The 26,876-nt window shown below is 45.7% G+C and overlaps 1 protein-coding gene across 3 annotated transcripts in view; it reads left to right on the top strand.

The window, feature by feature from the left end:
* The window catches only part of SLC1A4 (solute carrier family 1 member 4), a 119,760-nt gene that overhangs the window by 16,300 nt on the left and 76,584 nt on the right, over positions 1–26,876 (top strand). Inside the window, exons 6-10 of one of the 3 annotated variants that reach the window (XM_073791302.1) lie at positions 1,262–1,567; positions 2,021–2,125; positions 9,623–9,760; positions 10,722–10,817; positions 12,837–14,977. The gene's annotated coding sequence lies outside the window, so the exon portion shown is untranslated. Of the gene's footprint in view, positions 1–1,261; positions 1,568–2,020; positions 2,126–9,622; positions 9,761–10,721; positions 10,818–12,836; positions 14,978–26,876 lie in introns of those variants that run through there. The other 2 variants (XM_073791303.1, XM_019942912.3) reach the window with 2 other exon arrangements.

Raw genomic sequence — 26,876 nt, 5'->3', positions numbered from 1 at the left:
AAATCAATAAAATCAGCTGTGCTAATGAATATAACATTTCAACAATGTTAGTCAGGGACTCTTAAGGCTTGCTGTGTGCTCTCTGCAACACTGGAAGGTAACACAGAGATGTTGGCCTCTTCCTAGGGGACACGCACTGGGCACCATACACATCAGTCCTGTCCAGCAGTGGAGTTCTGTGCCCCCAGGGGTGCATGTGGTTCAGCCACTCCCTCTGGGAAGCCCGCTAACTCTGCCCTCTGTTGTGTGGATCTCTTCCCAGCGCTTCACACCAGTAACTTGAAATTGGCTGAGGCATGAGTATTTACACAACGGGAATTGGCAAACACCATTAATCAGGACTTTTTTAAAAGTTAACTTACTAGGGCTTCCCTGGTGGCGCAGTGGTTGAGAGTCCGCCTGCCAATGCAGGGGACACGGGTTCGTGCCCCGGTCCGGGAAGATCCCACATGCCGCTGAGCGGCTGGGCCCGTGAGCCATGGTCGCTGAGCCTGCGCGTCCGGAGCCTGTGCTCCACAACGGGAGAGGCCACAACAGTGAGAGGCCCGCGTACCGCAAAAAAAAAAAAAAAAAAAAGTTAACTTACTAGCTTATCACTGCATCGAAGGTACTGAGTTCCTGGGGTGGAGGTGGTATCTGTAAACTCAGTCCCACACCACAAGCCAAGGGCCACTCACTGGATCAGCAGGGATGTTTGGGCACCATGGGCATTCGCCCTACTTCCCTGGATACATATTCTTGCCACATCGTCCACTTCCATGTGGCTGTCTTTGGGGTGTGGGTGACCTGTTAGAAGGTTCTTCTTGCTCCTGTTTGTGTGACGAAAGTCAACGTAGAGTCAGCGTCGCTAAGAGCGTTCTCTAAAATGGAGCTGAGAGACCGTGGAAGAAGTATGATTTACACACGCCTCGGCCTGGATGGAATCTGAGCTCTGACCATTTATTGTCTTAACGCAGGCATCCAGAACATCTGCCCCATGTTCCAGAAACTCAAGATACTTATCAGACCCTCACCCTAAAATAACCCATGACAACCTATCCCTTAAGGACAAATATTTCCTTTCTTGCGTCAGGGTCAATCCTAGTTCTTAAAACTCAACAACCCGGTGCCTTTTACCTTTATAAGCCCCTGACTCTTTCTCTTCCCTGGAACACTCTTTTGGTTTTACCTGAACCGGTATCTCCTGAATTGCAATTCCTAATTCCACAGAAGCTCTCTTCTAATTCGCAGCCTTCTGTGTTTCTTGGTCGACATGTTTCAGCTGCAAAACATCTTCCAGACGCTGAGCAGCCCTCTCCACGGTTTCTGTGTGGCTGGAATTAGGCTGAGAGCTCAGGCTTCTGAGGGCTGAGTCAGGAGGAGAGTGGAACAGAAACAAAAGCACAACGGAAGAAGAAAACAATGCCTGTTTGACTACTGGAAAGAGGATGGAGACGGGCTTTCTCTTAATTCCTTAGTAGAGGGGAACCCAACAGACATTATTAGCACGCTCGGGAACCCAACAGACATTATTAGCACGCTCGGGTGCATAGACTTCCTGCCCCTCCAGCTCCTCAAGGAGAATTCTGTAAGTGCTAGCCTGGTTTCTCTACTCCTTCCCTCAACTCTCCTTATGAGGGTTAGAAGACATAGTAATAAAGACCAGACAAGAGAAGAATGGGGAGAGGAGAAAAGCAAGCCAAGTTGCCTGGGGGAGAGGCAGTGTGAGGAGCGGGGTGCTAGGACAGCTATGGGGTGAGGGAAGTAGATGGGAGGGCCGGGAGTCTCATGATTCTTGGGTTATTTGAATAGACATACATGCACAAGGGACCCAATTACGAAATCTCCCCCACCCTCTACCTTTGGGCTCCAGCACCCCGTTATTTTCCCTAGAAATAACCCCTCTTATTAGTTCTTTGCATATCCTTCCAGAAATTCTCCATGGCAGAGGTTTTCAAACTTCCCTGTGGATGAGAATCACCTGGAAGGTATGTTCAAACAAAGAATGCTAACTGACCCCTGGGTTTCTTTTCTGATTCAGAGGCTCTGAGTGCTGTCTGAGAATCTGCATTTCTTACAAGTTCTCTCTGATGCTGATGCGGCTTGCTGGTCCAGGGACAACACTCTGAGAACCACTTTTCTGAAGGTATTCATGGGAACATTTAACACTTACCCCTTTTTTCTGAAGTAATTTGAGCATCTGTTCCTGGCAATGGACATATCCCTTAGGACACCATTGATGGCCCTTCCCTATGCTGGTTTCTTCCCCTGGGCTACTCTCCTCCCTGACCTCTGTTTATCCAAGGCCCAGTTCAATGTCTGCTTCCTCCAGGCAGTCTTTCTTGGTTCTTTCCCTATATGGAAGGAACCTTCTGCTCCTTTAGGCTCTCATAGGAGTGTTTGTCTGAGCCTTCTAAGGGCACCTGTTATTTATGAGAATGGGATGTTAAATGGAACTCTTTCTTCTTTGGTTTTTACAATTTTGTTAAAGAGATATCAGACCCTAAGGTGAGTTTAAGAGATCATTAAATGCAGAATTTAGGTTTCCAGACCTTTGGACTTTCCCTGGTCATAAAATGGTTGATAGGATTTTTTTAGAATTTCTTAGGAGTGGGCTGTGCTGTAAACCTGGAGAGAGAAAGGTGAGACCAAATGGGAGTGTCACTTCTTTCCCCTCAAGCCCAGAGAAATTGGGCTTCAGTGGTTGCTTGAGAGCTTAATGTGGGGTCTTTGCAGCTGGGGGCCTCTATGGACCAGGGCCAGATCAATGCTTGCCTGAGAGAGCTGAAGCAGCCTGGGGCCAGGGAGAGAGAGGGAAGGAACTGCCCTCCACCCAGGGCACAGCAAGGGGAGTGTTGCTTTCCTTGTAGACCAAGAAAAGTGTCCAAGGAAGCCACTGTGGGAACATCTTAAATCCCATCCAATATGGTCAGGATGGTAGGGGGGCAGCCAAAAAGAAGTGGGAACCTCCAGATTCCATGTTCTGCAGTGACAGAGTCCTGGGAACTGGGGGTAAGCCCCCAGTTTGGGGGATCTTTGAGGAACCCCCAGAGTGCCCACAAGCTCAAGAGTTACCTTAACCCACCTGCCATTCAGAGGACCCTGGGGTCTGGAGACAAGGGTACCATCTTGGATTCTGCCCTTTCTCCCTGTGGGCAGGAACCCTGTTGGCCTGCTGGTGGGAAAGGGGGTGGGGAGGAGAAAAGCTACACCACCTCCCTGCTCAGGTCGCCGGGGAGATGGAAGAAAAGGTAAGGCCACATCAAGTTCAGAGTTTTGATTATATAGGAGGAACATTCTATCCACAGGTGACTGTGGTTGGGCCTTAAAGGGGCTAGGGGCTGTAACACTGCCATTCCCTAGAGTGGGGGGACAGTCCAGAGCCCTGCTGGAGTTTCCATCAGGGGCTGGCAAAGCTGTCCTTCTGATTGCTTATGCACTGTGTTTGTTTAAAATACCAGACACACACACGCACCCCCTACACAATCTTGTTATCGCTTTATGCTCTAAACTCCTAGATATCATGGCTTATAACACCTTTGTGGCCCTTTGGTGCCTAGCTCCATACCTGGCACACAGTAGGCACACAGGGGATATCTGCCCATTTACTCCATTATTCTTTTATCCAACATTTACCGAGAATCCATGCTCAGCGCTAGTGATAGAGCAGGAAAAGAAGGGGACACGCCTCCTGTCTTCCAGGCTCTTGCTGTCTGCTGAGCAGTACAAGAGAAGCTCAGAAGCTCGTGTACAGCTCACGCCAGCCAAGGGGGAGCAAATGCAAATCCCCACGGCAGCCAGGCAGGTTCGTGTACATGGGCAAGCGTAAGACAATCGGGGTGTCGGCAGCTTTGGCAGAACAGGACACCCACCACGCCCCTCGGAAGGCTGCAGCTGCCCTTTGTTGCCTTCTGAGAATTCAAGCCCATTTGTCCAAAAGGAGTAATAAATCTGGATTTTCACGTGAAATGTCCCGAACAAAACACATCTGGTGGGCCAGTTCAGTGCAAGGGTCACCGTTCGGGGCCCCTTTGCTGTTGTTGGCGCTCTCCCTGGTATCGTCCTGTAGAAGGAGGGGCTGCCAGTAATCGAGGACCACGTGCTGCTTCTTTAGGAATTAATAAGTCATGGTTTGGAGAAGCTTTATACAAAGAACTTAGCTTTATTAAAATGCTCCTTTGGCCCAAAGAATAAATATTTAAAAAATCCCAAGCCTAAGTGCTTAATCTGCTAAAATGTACAACAAATAAAATGAACGCTCTAAAAAGAGCTTGCTTCCTGTTTTAGAAGAGGCCCCATGGCTCTACAATCTGATTACAGAGAAGCGGCCTTTCCTGCCAGGGGTATGACAAGAAGCCACAAACGGACCACGCCACAGTTTGAGAGGAACTAGCCACAAGTTGCATTAACTGCAATTTCATTACCCTGAAAAGGATTCCATTAGTTGGAGACTTAGTGACTGCTTCTGGGGCTGATTCCTCCTTCTGGGGCCGTCCTATGCTCCCTGCCCTGTCACTGCTGGGATCACAAGGTCCAGAAGCCAGGCTGTAAGTGGAGCTGAAGAAGTTCTGGGAGACAGCACACAACAAGGCAGGCAGCCCAGGAGAGACAGCCAGCTGAAACCCTTCTCTCCAAGTTCTGTTTCCTGTTCTGCAGACAGACCCAGGGGCGACACTCTACAAGTATGATGTATGTCTCCTTTGGGGTACAAATGTAGTCACATTTCTTATTTTTACCATTAATAACTCCCATTTACTTTTATTAGTGGAAAATCTAATCATCTACCTATTGAGCCATCCCTTTAAACTTTGCAAGAATCCTATATTTTTAGTCGGAAGAGGTCAGTACTATGAGCCATACCAGCTCACCAGCGCTGTTGTTTCGATTTCCGCCACAAGGTGTCGCTGTTGAAGACTGGTTTTGCGTAGGTCAGCACAGCACTTGCTCTAGATTTTGGCGATGCCCTTGCCCGTACAGGTCCCTTGCCAGCCACCGTAGTGCCACATTCCAGCTTTTAAGGTGGCAATACTTTTTCTTAGTACACATATGTGGGACTTCCCTGGTGGTCCAGTGGTTAAGACTCTGTGCTTCCATTGCACACGGGGTGGGTTCAATCCCTGGTCTGGGAATTAAGATCCCCCATGCTGCACAGTGCAGCCAAAGGAAAAAAAAAAAAAAAAGTACACATATGTATTCCCAAAGCCTGACCCCGTGCTAGGGTGGCTGCCTCTGGATTGCCATTATGTATTTGTATGAAGGTCACCATCCCAGAATCCCCATAACCTCCCTCAAACTTTCCCTTTTGTGGCCCCGGGTGTCCTTTCCTGCTCTCAGACTTTGGTCGATGACATCCCAACGAGCTTTTGTAAGTTTAAATCTCAGAGAGCTTGGGGTAAAGGGGTCTTCGTTCCTTCCCTCCTTTAAGACTCTGAGATGGTTTTGCAAATGCGTCCCTCCCTTTTCAGAACTCTGCCTAACAAGGGGTCTTAGCGAAGGGTTGCCTTGCTAAATCAAGCAAAGGTCCTGTTATTCCTTTTAATTGTCAAAGACAAAGATCTTACACCCAGGGCAGGGGAGGCTGTGTTTGCCAAAAAAAAATTTTTAACTAAAAGGGGCAAATAGCAGCTCCTCTCATAAAAAAAAAAAAGCCTTGCTCCAACATGACTCTCTCCTAACTGTACTGAGAAGGAGTCAGTGACTTAAAAATTAATTCAGACCTTACCTCACTATGCACCCTATTCCAGGTTGTTGAAGTTAAGAAGAGATAGTTGAGACTCATGGAAGCTAAATAAACTGCCCAGGATCACACAGGGGGTGGGAGAAGAGCCACGACAAGACTCTGAAGTCTAGGCACTTTCCACTGCTCTGCCTCCTTTCCCAAGAGATCCTGTAGAAGGAAGAAGGAAGGTCACCGGAAGTCAGGGTGGCCAGGAAAGGCTTAAGAAAGAGATCAAGTCTTGACCTGCACACAGAAATAGGGATAGGGACGCTCCCAGGGGACCGGGGTAGGGAGTCCCTGCATGGCTCATATTGAGGAGACAGGAATGGACCAGACAGCTGGAGAGGGTTCCCAAGGAAGCACCTAGTGATGGGGCAGCTCTAGAAATGCCAGAGGCTGCTATGGTCAACCCCTATATCGGTTCTACCCTATTCCTTAGTTAAAGCCTTCCTGCAACAATGCTTACTTGCCCCAGTCTCCCTTTCAGCTATGTGTTTTCATGTGACTTGGTGTGGGCCAATGAAATGTAAGCAGAAATGTTTTGTAGAAACTTCTGGGAAAACCTCTTAAAATAGAACAAGTTCCTCCTTAACCCTTCTTCCTCCCTTCCTCCATCTTGATGTCTGGGAAATATATGTGATGACTGGTCCTCTAGCATTATCTGAGACAACAGCTACAAGGGCCACACTTTAGAAATGATGTAGTGATGAAACTGTAACCCCTATAACTGTGGAGCTGCTGTACTATCCCTGGACTGCCAATCTGTCGACTTTCATTTAGGTACTAGGGAGAAACTTCTTTCTTGTTTACGTCATGGTTATTTTGGGTTTTCTATCACATGCAGCTGAATTTGTTCCTAACTGCAGTAGCCTGCCTAGATTATTGGGGAAGGGGGGGATCCCTGAGTGCCAGGTCAAGGAGTCTGGACTTTATCCTGTGGGTCAGTGGGGAGTAGCAGAGTGACATGACAAAAGCCGTGACTTATTGATGTTCATTTGGCCACCAGGTATGACATCCACTAGAAGAAAGTGCAAGGCCGCCGACCAGCTAGGTGACTTTTACTGTAGAACAATTGCTGGGCTGGTGAGGGAGTAGAGGGTATGTCTAACCTGATTTCTCAACTAGCCACTCTGAGATATCAGGCCAACCTCCAGAAGTTCTGTTTCCATAAAGTCTCCATAGCTTTCTAGAAGGCCAGCAAGACTTTGGGACTGACAGGTCCTGGCACACTCCTCCTGGGATAAGAGAAGGCAGTGGGCAGTGGTTAAGAGCGGAGTTTTGGAGTCAGATCCATCTTGGTTCAAATTCTGGCCTCCTCTTTTGGTAGCTGTATGGTTTAGGGCGGTTATTTAATCTTTCCTGGCTTCAGTTTTCTCATCTATAAAACAAGGATGAAAATACCTGTTTCACAGGATCGAGAGCTAAGCCATGTGAGAAGCTTAGCGTGGTGTCTGGCCGTGCCTGATTCACAGCTGAAATGGCCACATTTGTGTGTTTTATTTGGGTCTCAGTTATCCTGATATTTTTATCACAAGGATCTATTTTAATTTGATAACTACAGACAATGAATACATTTTGGCTTGAAACTTTTGGATAGGCCACCAACCTGTTCTATATTCCTGTTTTTAATGATCGAATCATAGAAAAAACTTCTTCTTCTCCAGTCCTATTCAGGGATGGCCTTGTGTGGTACTTGACAGACTGAGTTAAATTGTGTCTGGTTTTTAGTTCTTGTACTTTTAGACAACGCAACACGACAGCGATGGGGAGGATGCAGGGCCCACTCTCCCACCCCTGAACACTTACATAAACTCTCCCGGCTTGACTTTCTTTCTTTTTTTTTTTTTTTCTTTTTTTCTGCGGTACGCGGTCCTCTCACTGTTGCGGCCTCTCCTGTTGCAGAGCACAGGCTCCGGACGCGCAGGCTCAGCGGCCATGGCTCAGGGGCCCAGCCGCTCCGCGGCATGTGGGATCCTCCCGGACCGGGGCACGAACCCGCGTCCCCTGCATCGGCAGGCGGACTCCCCACCACTGCGCCACCAGGGAAGCCCCCCGGCTTGACTTTCTTACTTCTCTCTCCCCTCCTGCTTCCCTGAGAAAAGGAAGGGACTGCCTCAACTTCCTGCTCCCAAATCTCAAGTCTCCTGCTCGCAGATCCCCTCATCTGCCATTCCCCTTAATCCGAGTGGAGTGGTGTCCCTCCCACCATCAGGGCCAGGCCCCTCCACCTGGGCTCTGCACTCCCTTTCGTCCTGCCTTCTCAGTGCCCTTGCACTTAACCATCGTCCTGGGTCACTCTTTGCTTTCAACCTCTCCTTCTCCTGGTTTCTTCCGATTGACCTTGGAACGCATTCATAATTCATTACACACAAAAAAGTGAAGAACCTTCTTCCCCCTTTATTATTAGAAAGTAGGCTTGGGGCTTCCCTGGTGGTGCGGTGGCTAAGAATCTGCCTGCCGATGCAGGGGACATGGGTTCAAACCCTGGTCTGGGAAGATCCCACATGCCGCGGAGCAGCTGGACCCGTGAGCCATGGCCGCTGAGCCTGCGCAGAGGTTCTATTACTATAGAAGAAGGAGGTTACTGGGTTGGTATAAAGGTGATCATTTTATTTATTTATTTATTTTAAAATATTTATTTGTTTATTTTGGCTGCGCCCTGTCTTAGTTGTGGCATGTGGGATCTTTTTTTTTTTTTTAGTTGCAGCATGTGGGCTCTTAGTTTCATGCTGGATCTAGTTCCCCAACCAGGGATGGAACCCAGACTCCCTGCATTGGGAGTACGGAGTATTACCCTCTGGACCACCAGGGAAGTCCCCAAAAGTGATCATTTTAATATTATATATGAAAATATTTTGTCCAACTTAAAAGTTCACTTTTTTCCTCCTAATTTAAAAAAGAAGTTACATTTCTCCTCTGGTTCAAGGTGCTTCAGGAGCCTTTGGCTTCCTTGCAGACATGGCTGAGGCCAAGAACCACACCATGTACAACCCTTCCCCATATAGCACAGAAATGGCATCAAGAAACCCTGATCAAAAAGATCTGAATCTCGTAAGGGCATGGACCCAAGTTCCTCAGAAACATGCACTTTGCCAAGAAGCACAGCAAGAGGGATCAAAAGAAGATGCAGGTCAACACCACCAAGGCCACGGGCATGGTGCCCAGGCTGTCAAGACCCTCGTAAAGCCCAAGGGCAGAATGGGAATCCAGATCTCCACCAGGGCCATAGATTTTACAGGCAAGATGGAGGCCTGGCAGAGATGTCCTCAAAATAGTTAGCTGGACTCACCCAGGGGTGGAAAGGAGAGTGTTCTACGCAATGTCCAGGCATTGAAGCTGTTCTGTCTCAAGGCAGCTGTAACCCCCTGTCAATGAGTGAGGAATGGGGAAGAACCCTAAAATAGTCTGCATCCTCTCCTCTCTTCTGCTTTAATATTAAGCCTCTGTAACCTTGAGTAGGTTCATCCTTTAAAAAAAATTTAACCAGTTAGGGTAGGTGGTAACAAATGATGTCCAGATCTCAGTGCTCAGAACAACAAAGATTTATTTTATATTCATTCCACCTGCCTATCTTGAGGTGGCTGGGGCCTCACTTCCATGGGCCTCATTCAGGGACCACAGCTGATGCAGTAGCCACCATGTGGAATGGCGACGGCAGCAGTGGTAGGAAGATGGAAAATGTGACAAGTTATGGATTGGCTCATAGGGTCAAAGTGACATGGGTCACTTTCACCCACTTTTCTTGGGCTCCCAAAACTCAAAGAGGCCTTGAGAGGGTAAGGAAGTGCAATTCCACCACATTTCCAGAAGGGGGAGAATGAGAACATGGGTGTCAGACTTAGTGATCATCACAATACTTTTAACCTTTTTTTTTACATTGAATTCACAGAAAACCTGTAATGGTAACTAATAGCTTCATTTCAGGGTTGAGGAAATAGCCTGGGTCGCTGCCATCCTTAAGGACAGGAAATGCATCCACCTGCTAAGTCGCTGGTGACATCTTGTGACAGCCAAGAAGCAGCCACCTACTAGCCGGGGAGGAGAAGGTGTCCCAGCCTCCAGGTGAGAGTCACCAGAACAGGCCTCTCCTGCTGGGCTGAGACGCACGGGGTTATAGTAGGTTATAATAGGGCCGAGGACTCCCGGGGATCGAAGAAAGGGCTTCTCCTGATAGATTCTCTGGGGCGTTGGGTCTTTGAAGAGTGAAAGGAATGTGACCTTGCACTTTGCCCTCACAGCCAGTGAAGCAGGGCATCCCCTGATGTATGGCTCTCTCCATGGAAACTTTGTGGACATGGTTGGGGAGTGTAGATAATCACATTGCATCATGTCCGTAATATAAGCTAGGTGAAAAAGCAGGATACAAAAGTACAACTAGACTACAGTTTAAGTGTGTGTGTGTGTGTGTGTGTGTGTGTGTGTGTGTGTGTAGCACGTATGAATCTCAGCCTGCAAACTATATGAGCAAGAAATATTTAAGTCCTTTATTTCCTTTTACTCAATTTAATTCTGCCTCCTAACCCTCACTTGTCCTGATGGGAATTTGCCTTCAGTGATTCTCAGGTGTCCCCATCACCACAGTTGTGCTGGGATCCGTGGTCCACAGCAGCAAAACACCAGTATGCTTCTGTGATTTTTGACCATATATACACACAGATCCCACTGCAGCCCTCCCCATCCCCTGTCCACTCGGTCCCTGTGGGCTTTAGTGCCTGGCCTGGGTGCAGGAATCTTGGAAATCCTGGAGACTGGCTTCCTCAGACCCACCCTCTGAAGTATCACCTCTGAGGTCTTGCCACCTCCCTCCTCAAATACCTGCCTTTCCTTTTTCCCTTCATCCCTAACTCCCTGCTGCCTCAAGACCTCTCTCCAGCCTGCCCCCTTCAGACGCATAATCTCTTCAATGGGTTTAAGTTTTTCAAAAGGAAGAAGTATACTAGCCCTGCTACAATACTTGAATAAAGGGATTACCAGCAACATGGGAATTAGATGATTTGAAAATTCTCCTGTTACAAACTCCTAGAAATGCTGAGCTTTCAAGAAAAAAAAAAGAAAGGAAGAAAGAAAGAAACCTTCAGGTGCCAAGACTTCATCTTGCTTTGGGATGAAAGAAGCATTGGTGAGTAAAGAAACAGGTAAACCAGGGGGTAAATCTAAAAACAATAATAATGATTTATAAAACTAATTTAGGATATGTAAAAATGAGATAGGACTAAAACACTAGACAACAGTAATTATAAAATGGGAGCTTAATGATCTGATTTAATGTTTTAATATCATTGAATTGTTTAGGAGGAGAATAAAGACATTGATTCACTTTATATTTTGTTGCATCAAATAAGCATGTTTGCAATTTAGGGTATCCAGTAGAATAATAAAAATTGAGTGCATATCTTCCATGCAGGAAGGAGGTTAAACAAAGCCTGGATTTCCAGCTGAAAGGGAAATGGAGGAAAAATACAGAGACTAATATATGAGTTAAGAGTCAGAAAAAAAATCTGCCATACACACACATACAAATATACGTGTCCCATACAGGAATTACCTCTCAGTGCTACAGTGATCGTTTATGGAGAGCGAGGGTTCAGGTGAATTTTATCTTCTTTTTCATATTTGTGATGAGCAGCCTCCAAAATGACCCCCAGTGGCCCCCACCTCTGGGTACTCACACCTGTGCAGTCCTTTCCCACAATGCAACAGGGTTACTCTGTGGTCAACAGAATGCAGCAGGATTGATGGTACAGCACATCATGTTGAGGTTACAAAAGGCTGCAGCTTCCATCCTAGGCCCTCTCTCTTGCTCTCTCATCATTTGCTCTTGGCGGGGGCGAAGTTGTCATGAGCAGCCCTATCGGGAGGCCCACCTGTGGCCTCCTGGCAACAGCCATGTTGAAGAAGAGTATATATATTCTTTGTCAGAATCTTTCCCCTTATAGGTTATTACAAGATATTGAGTATAGTTCCCTGTACTATACAGTAAGTCCTTGTTGGTTATCTATTTTATATATAGTGGTATGTATATTTGAATACCAAAGTCCTAATTTATGCCTCCCCCCCTTTCTCCTTTGGTAACCATAAGTTTGTTTTCTCTGTCTGTGAATCTATTTCTGTTTTATAAATAAGTTCATTTGTGCCATTTTTTTAGGTTCCACATATAAGCGATAGCATATGATATTTGTCTTTGTCTGGCTTACTTTACTTAGTATGATAATCTCTAGGTCCATCCATGTTGCTGCACATGGCATTATTTCACTGTTTTTTTAATTTCACTTTTTTTTTGATTGAATAATATTCCATTGTATATATATACCACATCTTCAAGGTTGGAGTCTATTAATCTCCCATGGCTCTAAAAATCTGTTAATCAATAATCCTGCTTTAACCTGCCATGGAATTTTGGCTCTTCTATAACAAGTTAGCCTAAGCCCCCCCTCATGAGGGACCCTGCTCTGTCCAGTATGGGATACACTAGCCACAGAGGGGCTATTTACTTTTAAAGTAGTTGAAATTAATGAAAATTTTAGTTTCTCAGTTGCAGTAGCCATATTTCAAGGGCTCGATGGCCACAGGTGGCTAGTGGCCAATGTGTTGGACAGCGTGGGGTTAGAGCCTTCCGTGTTCTACCGGACAGCACTGCTCTGGGTCTTGCCTCTTAGTGTGGTCCATGATCCAGCATCAGCATCACTTGGGAGCCCTTAGAAATGCAGGATCTTGGGTGCCTGCCCAGATCTGCTGAATCAGGATCTGCATTGTAACAGGATCTCCAGGTGTTGCCTGCACTTGTGGGTTTGAGAAGCAGGGCTATAAAGAGCATTCCCCACTGGAACTTGGAAGAGCATGAAAGGACAGATTGGTACTTAGTTGTGTCACCTCTCTACAGACTTTTGGGGACTCATAGCCTGGCTCACTTTTAGCAGCTGTGTGACCTTATCTACCGCGTAGGAAACTCTGAGGCAATGATTACCGTGCTTAACACACAGTAAATGCTCTTTAAATGGGCGTTTTGTTATGTTTGGATTTGATGAGGTTTAAGGTCTCTGCAGACTCCAAGCCCAATGCAGACCGCCGTGCAGAGTGGCTCTTTCCCTCCCCGCCACAGGGTGGCGCTGTGACACCAACGTCCTTTCTTCTCCAACAGGCTTCCAGCTGGCTCCCCGGCAGGAAGCCTGAATTGGCCCCGAGACTTCCAGGTCTCTGTTTCGGATTACCAAGCACGAGCGGGCAGCCGGACACCAATCCAAGCATTCATCTGACAGACAATGGGAAAACAGGCCTCAGCTTTGTGCCCCGCTGGAATGCAAAAGCAAGGTCGGCACAGCGAGTTGAATACGGACTGTGTGAAAGTCGTGGCGGAAGCAAAGGGCTCCTGTTGGCAAGCAGGGGGAGGTACGCCTTGCGATTCTTTAAGTCAGCTTCGGAGCGACCCGGGCTCCACATCTCACAGATGTACGCTCTGGCTCTTTCCGAGTCAAGTGCGTCCGTGCGTGCGTGTGTGTGAGAGAGAGACGAGGTGATCAGGAGTGGGTTGGTGGGGAATGTTTTTAAGGAGTCACTTTCTACAGTTTCTCCAACTTCAGCCTACATCACCATCACCCAGAGGGCTTTTTAAAACGCAGAGGGCTGGCTTCCACCTCCAGAGGTCTGGGGTGGCCTGATAATTTGCATTTCAAACAAGTTCCCAGGTGGCGCGGAGACTGCTGACCCAGAGACTGACTGCCCTTTGAGAACCACGACTCTAAACTCTCGAAAAGCTCTCAAGCAACAAATTATATAAGCCCAGTTCTAGAGAAAGACGTGACTCCAAAGGAACTTAGTCCAAATCGCCACCCCCCACCCCCCATTGCCTTCTTCACTGCCCTCACCCCTTCCCGCGATGAGGCCTCAGCTGTCTCAGAAACCTTTCAAAGTACCCTCAGGCCGTGGCAGGTACTTGCTAGTCGGAACGTGGTCTGGAAGGCTAGCTGGGAGCCAGAGTTTCTTCGCAGGTGATAGGCCCCCTCCCTCCTTTGCCATAACTCATAATCCTTGCTGGCCCAAGAAGGGTGATTAAGACGCTCAGAGCAAACTTAGCCCCACTTTGAGCACAAAACCTGCAGAGACCACGCTCCTTGCCTGGTGCCACCAGTTCAAGGCAGAGTCACTCCCCCCCCAGAAATAGGTGGAAATAGCAGGGGCCTGGATTTGGTGGGAGTGTTGGATATCACAGAGGAAGTGCAGACAAATCGTATGGGCCCCTCCAGTGGTTGATATGGGCTGACTGGAGTGCATGTCACGAGAAGGAGTCATAGGAAAAAAGCCTGGGTCCCTCCTCTGAGTTCCTCCAGCGCCAGGGCTTCTGCAGAGGTGGCACTGACCACTTACTGCCTGGTTACGAATTGTGAGCTCTGCTATTTATTGGAAAAGGGTGTATAGAGCACGCGTGATGTACCAAGCTCAGCACCAAGGTTTGATGGGCTGGAAAGCCGAAGGTCCAACGTCATGGGCTTGTGCCCACTAGGAGGCCACATCCTGAAAACTGAGCAGGTCCCTGTGGGGCCCTCCTGGACACAAAAGCCTTTCCATGTCCCCCTTTTCTTGTTTGTAGGAAATAGGCTTCATTCAGCCTCCTGGACCTTCCCTGAGTTCCAAAGGGCAGATTCAAACAGTTGCTAATCAGGGAATGGGAGGGGTGCAGAAACAAAGAAGGAGCAGTCGAGAAACAATAGTGCAACCCTGGGGCAGGATCCTGGTTCCTCCTGAAGGGATACACATAACAATACCTTTGAGCTCTTCTGTAGGAACTAAGGCCTCCACTGAGGTGGAGGATGGCAACTTCAGGCTGAGCATTACCCTGTTACCTCACCACCAACCAATCAGAAGAAAGTCACACACCCTGCCAACCCTCATCCCAAATTTTGTCTATAAAAACTTCTCCCTGAAAACCATCAGGGAGTTCACGGTTTTTAGCATGAGCCACCCATTCTCCTTGCCTGGCCCTGCAGTAAACCTTTCTCTGCTCCAAATTTCAACGTTTCCGTTTGTTTGGCCTCACCGTGGGGTGGGCATACAAACCTGCATTCGGTAACAGTTTTGGTGAGCCAGCCCAGGAGTTCATGCCTGTGGCAAGTCGACCCTGGCCAGGAGCAGCCCTTTCCCCGAATCCCCAGCAGCTGCCGGAGCTCATTTTGCTCTGGGGAACTCAGAGAGACTCTCCGTGGCAGGCACTGGCCGCCTCAGCCCAAGTCCGTTTGGAGCCAAGGAACGTCCTAAGCTACAGTTCACTTTCGGTGTGGCTTTGGGGTGAGTAGCTCCAGTATGCATGCAGGCTGGGAATTCTCTCCACTCCTTCTGGGCTCACTCTTGTGGGAAGTGAGCCACTCTGGGCTAGCCACTCTGGGTTCATTCTCTTTCAAGAGCTGGGCCAATCTGGAGGCCTCTGTCTGGGAGTGGAAGTGGAATTTTTAGACTACACCTCCTCTGATTTTCTGTGTGACCATACCTTATTTGTAGTTTGTGTTTTTGTGTGTATCATCCTGGCTTGTGCAGGATGGGAAAATTCTACTTGCTCCATCTAGGGCTCACTTCACTTTCAGGGAGTGAGCCATCCAGGGCTCATTACAAGCCACTCTGGGCCCATTCTCTTTCGGGAGCCAGGACACTCTGGCAGCCTCCATCTCGGAGTTGAAGTGGAATTTGGGGGCTACACCTTGTGTTATCTTTTGTTTGTGGGACGATATTTGTTGTTTGTCTATGTGTGTATATCAGTACTTGTGTTGGCTGGTTGAGACGTCTCTGGTCTCTGACAACACGAGGGTATCCTTCCCTATTGCATTGGCTTTTTCTATGGCAGAGGACTGGTTGGGAATTTCCCTTTCTGGAGTCAGGGAATTGTGACCCTGAGAGACCTGCAATTCTGCGTTGCATTGGTTTGCTGTTTGTCCATGAATAATTAGGTATGAGTGAACAGAGAACAATTGTAAGATCTCTGTCTAAATAGATATATGTATGTACCTTATAAATACGAGGTGTCTCTGGCTCCAAAGTGGCGTTGCCAAGATTGGTTCGTGGATGAGTTCTGTTTAATTGGCTTAAAAGAAATTAAGTGCTTATCTAAATTCTCAGAAATAAAAAAGAAACTTGTCAGAATGAATTTTAGGTTCAAGTGATCTGGGAGATATTCAGTGCTGAATCAACATCTGGTATCGAAGCTAGCTTAAGCTTGTTGGTTTGACTAATATTGACATGTCTTTAGTGTCAACATGTTAAGTATAGTACTTCTGTTGTACCTAGGTTTACTAGAGGTCAAATAAGACCTTATTTTAGCTGTTGTGAATTTGTCAGCAAGGAAAGTAACTTGATAACTTGAAACTAAATTGAGTGGTGAGAATTCATCGACTATCTGGGTCATTTCAGATAGGATAAAATATTGGAACATTAATTGCTGGGTGGTAAGTTTACCCACCTTTGCCTTCTTAGGAGAGGAAGACTAAAGCATACGTTTTCTAATCAGGAAATGCTGGTGTGACAGATAGCTCACAGTTACTTGCTCCTTGGTTTTTTGCTGGAGATTAAGGTTTCTAAGGGTTAAAATTATATGTGATTAAATCTACTAAAACAAGAGAAACATTTCAATATGTTAGGAAAGTAAGATGTGTGTTTTCAGTAAAACGGAGTGTGAGGAATGGAACTGCATTTTGTTAAGGGAAAAGAAAGTAATTTTGTCCTAGACCTGGTTGTTTCTAGATGGTTAAAAAAAAAAAAAAAAAAGCGGGGGAGGGGGACATATAATGTGGATACAGAAAGTGATGGGAAGTTTGTGGAAAAGGAACCTTAAGAAAAGAGTTTTGTACATGGTCAGGATTAGCCAAGGTTGGATTAAATTTAATTAGGTAAATGAATTTTGTTATTAAAAGTAGGCTGGTGCAAGACTAGAGAGAGAACTTTGTTAAGAGAGCAAAGTTTTCTTGGAATACTGTTTTCAATAACAGATTGTGTGAGGTTCTTTGCCTTTAAGTGATCTGTGTTTGCTTTTGAAATCTTTTGCCACTTTGGTTAAGTGAATTTAAGTGCTGTTTCACAGTGACCTGTGATCTTATTTGACCAAGTGTTTTGAAACCTCTTTGATATTTTTGACAAACTTCCCAAATATCAAATTCTAACTGAATTTCTTTTGACCTGAAGCTAACTTTGAGATGCTTCAGAGGAACCTTGATGCATCTGAGAGAGAGAGATTAAGTTAACTAGGATTATTTGGTAATGTTAAATTACGCGGAAAGCCTTACCAAATGAATGATAAGCCTTCTCAGGTTATACTCTATGGATAAATGATATTAATACAGATTGTTCTAAAAATGATATGGAATTTCTAAACACCTGGTATGTCCTGATAAAATGCTAACAGTCATAGTTCGTTTCTTTATCGATTACATTGTAAGCAGGTGTTTAACCATGTCTTTTAAAGTCTTTTGGTTGTTTATAGACAGTTATCGTTGTACTCTGATGCTTTTGCAAAAGTGCTTCTCCGTCAGGAAGAGTCATAGGAGGGACTTTCTGACAAGTGCAGGTTTCTGATGAATTTCAGATAAACCTCACTCTGCTCCAAACACAGACGTTTTGGTTTGTTTGGCCTCACTGTGCGTCGGGCACACGAACTTGCATTCGGTAACATACTCACAATAGAACACACATAAGTAGAAGTGTATGTAAGCAGTTGTCCTCTTATCTCTTGCTACTGACACCCCTCATGCAGCCACTGGGCTCTGAGCCTTGTTCAAGTTTCCCTTGAAGGGGATCAGAATATGCCACCCCAAAATATGCCACTTTGGCAAGGATTGTTTTTAACTGAAGACAATTAGCTGTCTGTCTAAAAGCAGGGCATAACTTTCCCTTTGTTAAGGTAACATAAATCTTCCAGAAATACCAGAAAGAGGAGAAGGACTCAATCACCAGAGAGGAGAAGATTTTTCAGCGGAGAAAGCACCAACTTGAACATAACAAACCTTACTAAATAACCCTATTATCCATTATAATCCATTAGCTTCCCCCATATATTTACCTTCCCACAACTTATGCCCCTAGAAGTCCAACCCCTATTCCTTCCTTTGTCTACTTACTTCTCCACAGTTTATTACTCTTTGTTAAAATGGTATATTAAGTCCTCAGGTCTAACCACTTCTTTGGGGTTTTCACTTTTTTTCTGTAAGGCCCTCATATGTATGCAAAATAATCTTTTCTCCTATTAATCTCTCTTTAATCAGTTTGATTCAAATGACCAATGTATTGAACCGAAGAGAGTAGAGGGAAGGGTTTTTTAACCTCCCCGGTACCCCAAGACAGCCTTTCACAGAGTGTGTAGTGAGTCCCCCTGGTGGCCCGTGAGGTGAGTCAGGAGTTCAGGGACTCATGTTTTTAATTTAAGTAGTTTAAAAAACTTTATCAGTTTAAGATTGAGACAAAGATGAAATGAATTGGTGAAAGTGAATCTTTTAGAGAAGAATAATAGTCATGGAATAGGTGTTTATCTGCAGTTTGGAAAACACTGGCCCACAGAATTCACTTACTCAAAAGCAGTGGTGAGCAGTACAGAGTTCACTGGAGATTTCATGGCAGATGATTGAAGAGGTCTTTATACAGCACAGCTTACAACTCACACAGCCATAAAATCCCACAGGAGACATTTGTGTTCTTCCCAAGTGACTGTGGCTACACAGTCACTGGGTCTTTTAATCTTCTGTGTTTCTGCCATCAGGGCCCAAATTCCTAGCTCCATCTGGAGGCCCTACCCTACACCACCCATCCAATTCTTTCCTTTTATTATGAGAAAGAACTTAGCTCTCTCTCAACTCTCACCCTAAATTCTGTGACTGAGGAAAGTTTATACACAGTGATCAGTGAATACCAGTAAAACCATTTAAAAAAAACTTTTATTAAGAGAGTAATGTGAAATGATGCAAGTATTTTGAAAACAGTTTAGTAGTTTCTTAAAATGTGAAACATACACTTACTGTATGACCTAGTCATCCCACTCCTGGGTATTCATTGTATTATATTTACCCAAGATAAATGAAAACATATGCCCAAAGACTTGTACATGAATGTTCATAGCAGCTGTTTTGGTAACCGTTGAAAATGTCCATCAGCAGGTGAATGTATAAGCAAATTGAGGTGTATCCAATTCAGTGAAATAATACTCTCAGCAATAAAACAGGCATGAACTATTGATACATACATGGATGAATCGCAGAACAATTATGCTAAGTGAAAGAAGCCAGATTTTTAAAAGTGCATACTGTATGATTCCATTTATATAAAACTCTGTAAAATGCAAACTACCTCGTAAAACAGATCACTGGTTGCCTGGGGAGTGGGTGCTGGCAGGAAGAGGAATGGAAAAAGGATTATCAAGTGGCATGAGGAAACTCTGGGGGGGGATGGATATGTCCATTATCTTGGTTGTGGCAGTGGTTTCATGGGTGTATGCTTATGACAGATTTATCAAACTATGCATTTTAAATACATGCAGTATATTGTATGTCAATTAGTATCAATAGAGCTCTTAAAAATAGTAATGCAACTCAACTATAACAAAACAAACAATTCAAAAAATGTGCAAAAATTGAATAGACACTTTACCAAGAAAGATAGCAAAAAAATGAAGCACAGGAAACAATCCTCAATACCATTACTCAGTGGGGAAATGCAAATTAAAACCACAATGAGGTTATCACCTACTAGAATGGTTACAATCCAAAACACTTATCATATCAAGTACGAGTTCTGGAGAGGAGGCAGAGCTACTGGAACCTCATACATTTCTTTATTTCATAATGTAAAATGGGACAGCCATTTTGGAAAGTGGTTTGACAATTTCTTATCAAATTAAACATATACTTAATATATGACCCAGCAATCCTACTCCTAGGTATTTACCCAAAATAAATTATGTTGATGTAAGAACCTGCACATGAGTGTTTATAGCTCCTTTATTCATAATTGTCAAAAACAGTGAACCAGCCTAATATACTTCAAGAGGTGAATGGGAAACAAGCTGCATACATCATCCAGTGGGATCCTACTCAGCAGTCAAAGGAATGAACTAGTGATACACACAATGGCATGAATGAACCTCAAAATAATTATGTTGAATGAAAGCAGCCAAGCTCAAAAGGCTGCATACTGTAAGATCCCATTGACGTGACGTTCTGGAAAAGGCACAACTAGAGTGATGAAGAACTGCTCACTGGTTCCAATGGTTGGGATAGAGAGAGGGTTGACTGTAAAGGGATTTTTTTTTAGGTGATAGGACTATATTCTTTATTGTTTAGTTTTAAATTTTTATTTTTTATTTTATTTATTTTAAAAATACATTTTATTTATTTATTTATTTTTGGCTGTGTTGGATCTTCGTTGCTGCATGCGGGCTTTCTCTAGTTGTGACGAGCGGGGGCTACTCTTTGTTGCGGTGCGCGGCCTTCTCATTGCAGTGGCTTCTCTTGTTGCGGAGCGCAGGCTCTAGGCATGCGGGCTTCAGTAGTTGTGGCACGTGGGCTCAGTAGTTGTGGCACGTGGGCTCAGTAGTTGTGGCTCATGGGCTCTAGAGCGCAGGTTCAGTAGCTGTGGTGCGTGGGCTTAGTTGCCCCGCAGCATGTGGGATCTTCCCACGGCTCGAACCCGTGTCCCCTGCATCGGCAGGCGGACTGTCAACCACTGCACCGCCAGGGAAGCCCCTGCGTATAACTTTTCAAATTAGTGTTTTTGTTTTCTTCAGGTAAATACCCAGAAGTGAAAATGCTGGATCATGTGGTTCTGATTGTGATGGTGGTTACACAAATCTACACGTTTGTCAAAACTCATAGAACTGTACACCAAAAAGAGTGCATTTTACTGTATATAAATCTTAAAATAATAATTCATATTGTTATAAAAATGTCAAACGATATAGAAGTACGGGGAGGAAGAAGTGTAAGGGCCCTTTACACAAACACAGCAGAGCTGTGAACCTGCTCCCTGAAGCTAACTGTGGTTGCAGTTTACTAAGCATCCTCTCAGATTGTTTCCTATGAAAATACATGAAATTATATAGAGATTTTTTTTTATAGAAATGGTATTATACCATATATATGGTTCAGCAACTGCTTTTTTGTGCAATGTTGTGAGGGTCTTAAAGAAATAAAGCTTAACTCCAAAACACAACTGGACATAACTTTAAAACCACTGCACCATTTTCAAGGTTACATAAACGATTATGCTATACCAGTGGCACTGGTCTTGGAAGAAGTTAGTCTGTGTCTAAGGCAAATCAGGAAACACTTAGGAAAAGGTAGAATTAACAACCCATCTCCCCACTTCATTAGATTCTCCCTAGTCGATCTGCTATAGGGAGGGAGGCACAAACCTCCCCCCAGAACTGGGGGGTGTGGGAGTATCTTTGGGGGAGCCTGATGAGCCATGGCAGGGGCTAACTCTTGTCAGGGAGGATAGAACCAATGCCAGTCTTCCAAGGTGGGGAAGAAAATTGTTATGAACACAGCAGAATATTTCAAATCTGTTCTTTGAGAAGCTGTGTTCCTTTTGTCTTCTTATGCATTTATCTTTTAAAGCTCCCTTTGTCTTGATACAGAGTCTAAGTCATGTTCTCATCATTGGAAGTTGGCATCGTGAAGAGCTGGGCTCTGTAGTGGAGCAGATGGCCTGGAATCACAGCTCTCAATTTGACCATCTGGGTGACCTTGGGCAAGTCACGACCTTCCCCTGTTGGATTCACAGACATGTTGTGGAGGTTATTACTGTAGATGCAAATGCCTGGTGATCTGTAGCCATTTAGTACAGTCAGTAATTTTACTGTTTAAATCCTGTCCCTTACTTCCTGTGGCAGCCATTGACCTCAGACCTAAGGAAAATTAAATCCCTCTCTTGGGGGGCTTCCCTGAGTGGTTACTAAATGGGTTTTTCCAACAGCCTCCACCTCCCCGCGGGGCAGCTGGGCTCCTCTCAACTCTTTCTAGTTCAGCACCAGTAAACAGCTGAACCTTGCTGGGAAATCTTGGCTAACAGGGCCCATTTTGATTTTGTTGTCCAAGCCTTTCAAGTGGTCACAGCCTCTGTGATCTCCCTATAATGCCCAGTTACAGAAGCCAGCAGCTTCCCTGAACTACTGCCGGAGACTCATGACCTTCTGGAAAGAAACCAAGACCTCTGGGCCAGTGGGGTCAGCCTTGCCTTTGTCTCAAAGCCCCTAGGTCTCAGGGCTCAGCCCCTTTCACTGGGTTATTTATTTAACAGCTCCACAGATAATGGCTAAGAGGCATGGCCAAGACACCTGTGCCTAATTTTACCTTCCTTCAAACAGCTAACAAATATTGATCATCCCTGCTCTGGGCAAGTGGGGAGCAAAACCCTACCCGCTGCTCTCAGGACTTTTACAGCCCAGCACTGTTTGTTTGCTAGGTCAGCGGTCAACAAAGGGAAGACAACCTTAGCTGAGCCCCTGTTGCCCTTCCTGCCAATATTTAAACCAGGTCAATTCTTCCAGCCTAGCACACCATTTAACTCTTGTTGTAGCTGAACTGTTTGATAGTTCTGACAGCTCATTGAGGGCCTGGTAGGGCAGGAGGTTCTGGAAAGAAACCCAGATCCCTGAGATCAGTCTTGTGTTTATCTCTGAACCCCAGGTATCAGGGCTCAGAACAAATATATTGAGGCAAGGCAGGTGGCCCAGCTGGGAACTCATCGCCAACCAGGTGTGTGGCCTTCCAACAAGTCACTTACCTCTCTGTGCTGTTTTCACTTGTCATTTTCTAATTTGTACGGAAATAAGACCATAATCTCAGAATATTTTGAAATGTGACTTTTGCAGTTTACTAAATTCTGCAGGCAGAAGTGAATGGAAGAGCCAGCAACCTAAAAGTGCTAACTACTTTTTCTCAGTTTTATTTTTTGTGTGTGTGATACGCGGGCCTCTCACTGTTGTGGCCTCTCCCGTTGCGGAGCACAGGCTCCGGACGCGCAGGCTCAGCGGCCATGGCTCACGGGCCCAGCCGCTCCGCAGCATGTGGGATCTTCCCGGACCGGGGCACGAACCCGTGTCCCCTGCATTGGCAGGCTGACTCTCAGCCACTGCGCCACCAGGGAAGCCCCTTCTTCTCAGTTTTAAACCCAACATTTTGACTCCTCGTTTACATAAAGGGTCCCCCCCAAGACCCTCAACAGACACTCCTCCAGAAATGGTGTTGGGATTCGCAGAGGAGGGAAGTCTTGTACTTAGAAGTAAACAAACTTTTATTTGACATTTGAAAGACAGGTAGATATTTTGAAAGCAGGTGGAATAATAGTAAACAAGGTAAAATATACTCTTGAAGAGAGATTCTATATAAAACAAGGAGAATCTCAGTAAACAAAATAAAGCAAACATCTGAAAAAGTTAAGAGATACATTATAAATTTAATTTTTAAAAGGGATCATGATCATGGGAGAATTGCAAGTTAAAACAACAAGATACTACTACACACCTATTAGAGTCCAAAGCGCTGACAACACCAAATATTGGTGAGGATGTAGAGCAACAAGAACTCTCATTCCTTGCTGATGGGAATGCAAAGTGGTACAGCCACTTTGGAAGACAGTTCAGAGGTTTCTTACAAAACTAAACATACTCTTCCCATTTGATCCAGTGATTGTGTTCCTTGGTATTTACCCAAATAAGTTGACAACTTAGGTTTACACAAAAAGTGCACACATATTTATGGCAGCTTTATTCATCATTGCCCAGACTTGGAAGCAACCAAGATGTCCTTCAGTAAGTGAATGGATAAAATAAATTGTGGTGCCTCCAGTCAGTGGAATATTATTTGACTTAAAAAAAATTGAGCTATCAAGCCACGAGGAGACATGGAGGAATCTTAAATGCATATTATTAAGTAAAAGAAGCCAGTTGGAAAACGCTACTTAGTGTAAGATTCCAACGATATGACGTTCTTGGAAAAGTAAGGAGACAGTAATAGGATCAATGGTTGCCTGATCCCAGGGGGAAGAGAGGGATGAATAGGAGGAGCACAGAGGGTTTTTAGGGTGGCAGAACTACTTTGTGTGATACTGTAATGGTGGATACACGTCATCATACATTTGTAAAGAACCATAGGTTGTACAACACCAAGAGTGAACCCTAATGTCAACTATGGACTTTGGGCAATAATGATGTGTCAATGTAGGTTCATCGTTTGTAACAAATGTACTGCTCTGGTGGGGGATGTTGATAGTGGGGGAGGCCATGCATGAATGGGGGCGGGGAGTATATGGGAAATCTCTGTACTTTCTGTTCAATTTTGCTGTAAACCTAAAAGTGCTCTAAAAATAAAGTCTATTAAAAAAATGATGGGGGCTTCCCTGGTGGCGCAGTGGTTGAGAGTCTGCCTGCTAATGCAGGGGACACGGGTTCGTGCCCCGGTCCGGGAAGATCCCACATGCCGCAGAGCGGCTGGGCCCGTGAGCCATGGCCGCTGAGCCTACGCGTCCGGAGCCTGTGCTCCGCAACGGGAGAGGCCACAACAGGGAGAGGCCCGCGTACCGCAAAAAAAAAAAGGATGGGGTGGAGATCATGATGTTCATTCAAATTTTTTAACTTTTCTAATATCCGACATAAAGTTCTTTTCATTATGGTGGGGAGGCTTACTTATTTTCATCATCACCATGTCTTGAAATACTCTTTTAAAATACTATTGATATTTCGATGCCTTCATAAAATGCTAGTGTATAAGTGTGCCATGGTTTATTTGTTTTCCTAATATGGGATATTTAATTTATTTCCTTTGTGTGTGTATGTTGCTATCATAGATAACACCGCATGTATAGCTAATACTTACCCAGTGCCCACTACGTGCCAGGCACTGTTGTAAGTACTCTGCAAGTATTAACAAATATTTAGTCTAGATAACAGCCCTAAAACATTTTACAATCCCTGGGTAAACAGATGGGGAAATTGAGGCCTAGAGAGAGCAGAGCCAGGATTTGAACTAGTTAGTCTGGCTGCAGCCCCTGTGCTCAAATCCAGTGTGCTAAGTTGAAATGCATTGCTGGTTATTCCTCCTTTTCTAGAAGAGGAATTTCCAGATGAAAAGAACACGAACATTCTTCTGGCCACACATAATGCATGTGTTCAAGCCTCTCTCCAGGCAGTGGCACAATTCACCCTCCTCCTGCACAGTTGCCGGGCCAGACTCATCCCAGCATGGCCCACACTTAGCGCTGTATTTGTTCTTATTTTCTATGTGATAGGGGGAAAGTGAGATAGGGCTTAATTAGTCCCTGATAAGTGACGAACCCACCTGACGTCAATTCCCCCTGTAGATGGAAGCCTCCTCTCCCCTGAGTGGTAAAGACTGCTGCCATGTCCTGTCTGCCGTCTGCTGCGCACGGTGGGGTGTCACTCCAGGACGCTTTGTGTAAGATCCCCCTGTCCAACACATCATTAATGTCTCTGTCACTGTCCCTGGGCTCTTTCTTCAGTCTTGAGGCTGGGCAACTACAAGGCTTGCAGGCCTGCAGGGTGCAGCCCAAAAATTGGTGAACGAGCCAGGAGGCTGAGGAAACTCCCATGAGTGCTGAGATGTCGGGAAATAGGACAGGGAATGGCAAGTTGTAGGGGTGATCCCCAGATGGCTGTCCACTAGCCTGTGGGGCCCTGTGGCAGCTGTCTACTGTGAGAGGTGTCTTCCTCTTCCATTACATCGATGATATGCTATTAACCTCAGAGACTCTCCAGTTCCAAAGTAGCAGCCCTAGGCACGTGGCTCCTCTGACTGCACGCAGATTGCTGGTGAATACAGACAAATGCAAGGACCTGGATTATCTACAAAAGACAGGCAGGCCCCTGACTCACCACCCCTAAACAATCACAGACACAAGGTTTAGGTATATTAACTCAGGGACAGGCTTGTGCATTGGATATGGCCAGTTATCTGGAAGGGTTTGGTTGGGGCCTGTGGCAATGGCCAAGTAATAATAAAGTAACTTTGGGCTTCTGGTCCCAGCTGTGGAAGGGGACAGAGCAACTACATAGTGGAATAACAGCTATGTCCAGTCTACAGTGTGTTACAACAGGTGGAAGACGTTACAGAAGGCCTACCCAAGTTGTCCAGCAATGCTAAAACAAACAAACAAACAAACACACACTATTTAGGGTCTAGAGCTGTGCGAGACATACAGGACCCCCATGGACGTCAACAGCAACCAAGGAACCCGCTTTACTGGCCGTGAAGCTCAGGAATGGGCTGATAAAAATGATCTACACGGGCATTTCCACCTACCCTCCAACCCCACTGCTGCCAGGCTAATGGAAAGGACGAATGGACTACTTAACAACGGAAACAGAAACTCTCTGTCAACATGCGGACAGGAGGCTAACTCAAACCCTACGAACTATAACTGGACATCCCAGGAGCAATTGTCCTAGTGCCTACACCATGTTAACCCAAAGGCAGCTAGTCAATACCATCCGAGTTCAACTGTTGACCACCGAAGGACCATTGCCAACTATCTGTCAGGACAGTAACTCACTTTTGCCTTTGCCCTAGGATCTACTCCCAGGGGAAAGTATTATAAATGGCCTTGGAACTGGCAGGTAAGTCCCCGGTGGTTTCGGTTTCTAATCCTGTTGCCCATGGGTGCTGTCCCATGGGGAATAAGATTAGAAAGGGACTTAACAGATTTCACCTGTCTTCTACCCAGGCCCACTTAAGACTACTAAGGTAATTAATCCCAGGTCCCTACTTGAGAAAAGCATCATTATATCATACCGCCTCTCCAGTATCCGGCACGGGCTGTGGGGACAGAGGGTGGATGGGTGGTATAGTACTGCTGGCCAGGACGTAAACCACAGGCAGGGGTGGTATGATCTCAGAATGCTGTTACTTCTTGTATTTTGCTTAATGGTCATGATCTTCACTGTGTTGTGCCTGTTACACATCTTACATCTTGTCTGTAGTCTGAGCAAAGGGCATCTGATTGTGGACTGGGTGACAATGGTGGCCTCACTGTAAAATGAGTCTGATTGCTGAGTTTACACTGAGATGCTGTTGTCGTCCCCCTCTGGGTACGCCATTCAAAATGGGCGTTCTGGGCTTCCCTGGTGGCGCAGTGGTTGAGAGTCTGCCTGCCGATGCAGGGGACACGGGTTCGTGCCCTGGTCCGGGAAGATCCCACATGC

This window comes from Tursiops truncatus, chromosome 14, assembly GCF_011762595.2.
Source record: "Tursiops truncatus isolate mTurTru1 chromosome 14, mTurTru1.mat.Y, whole genome shotgun sequence".
Lineage (NCBI taxonomy): Eukaryota > Metazoa > Chordata > Mammalia > Artiodactyla > Delphinidae > Tursiops > Tursiops truncatus.
The sequence above is the reverse complement of the archived record's forward strand: the minus strand, read 5'-3'. Positions and strand labels throughout refer to the sequence as shown.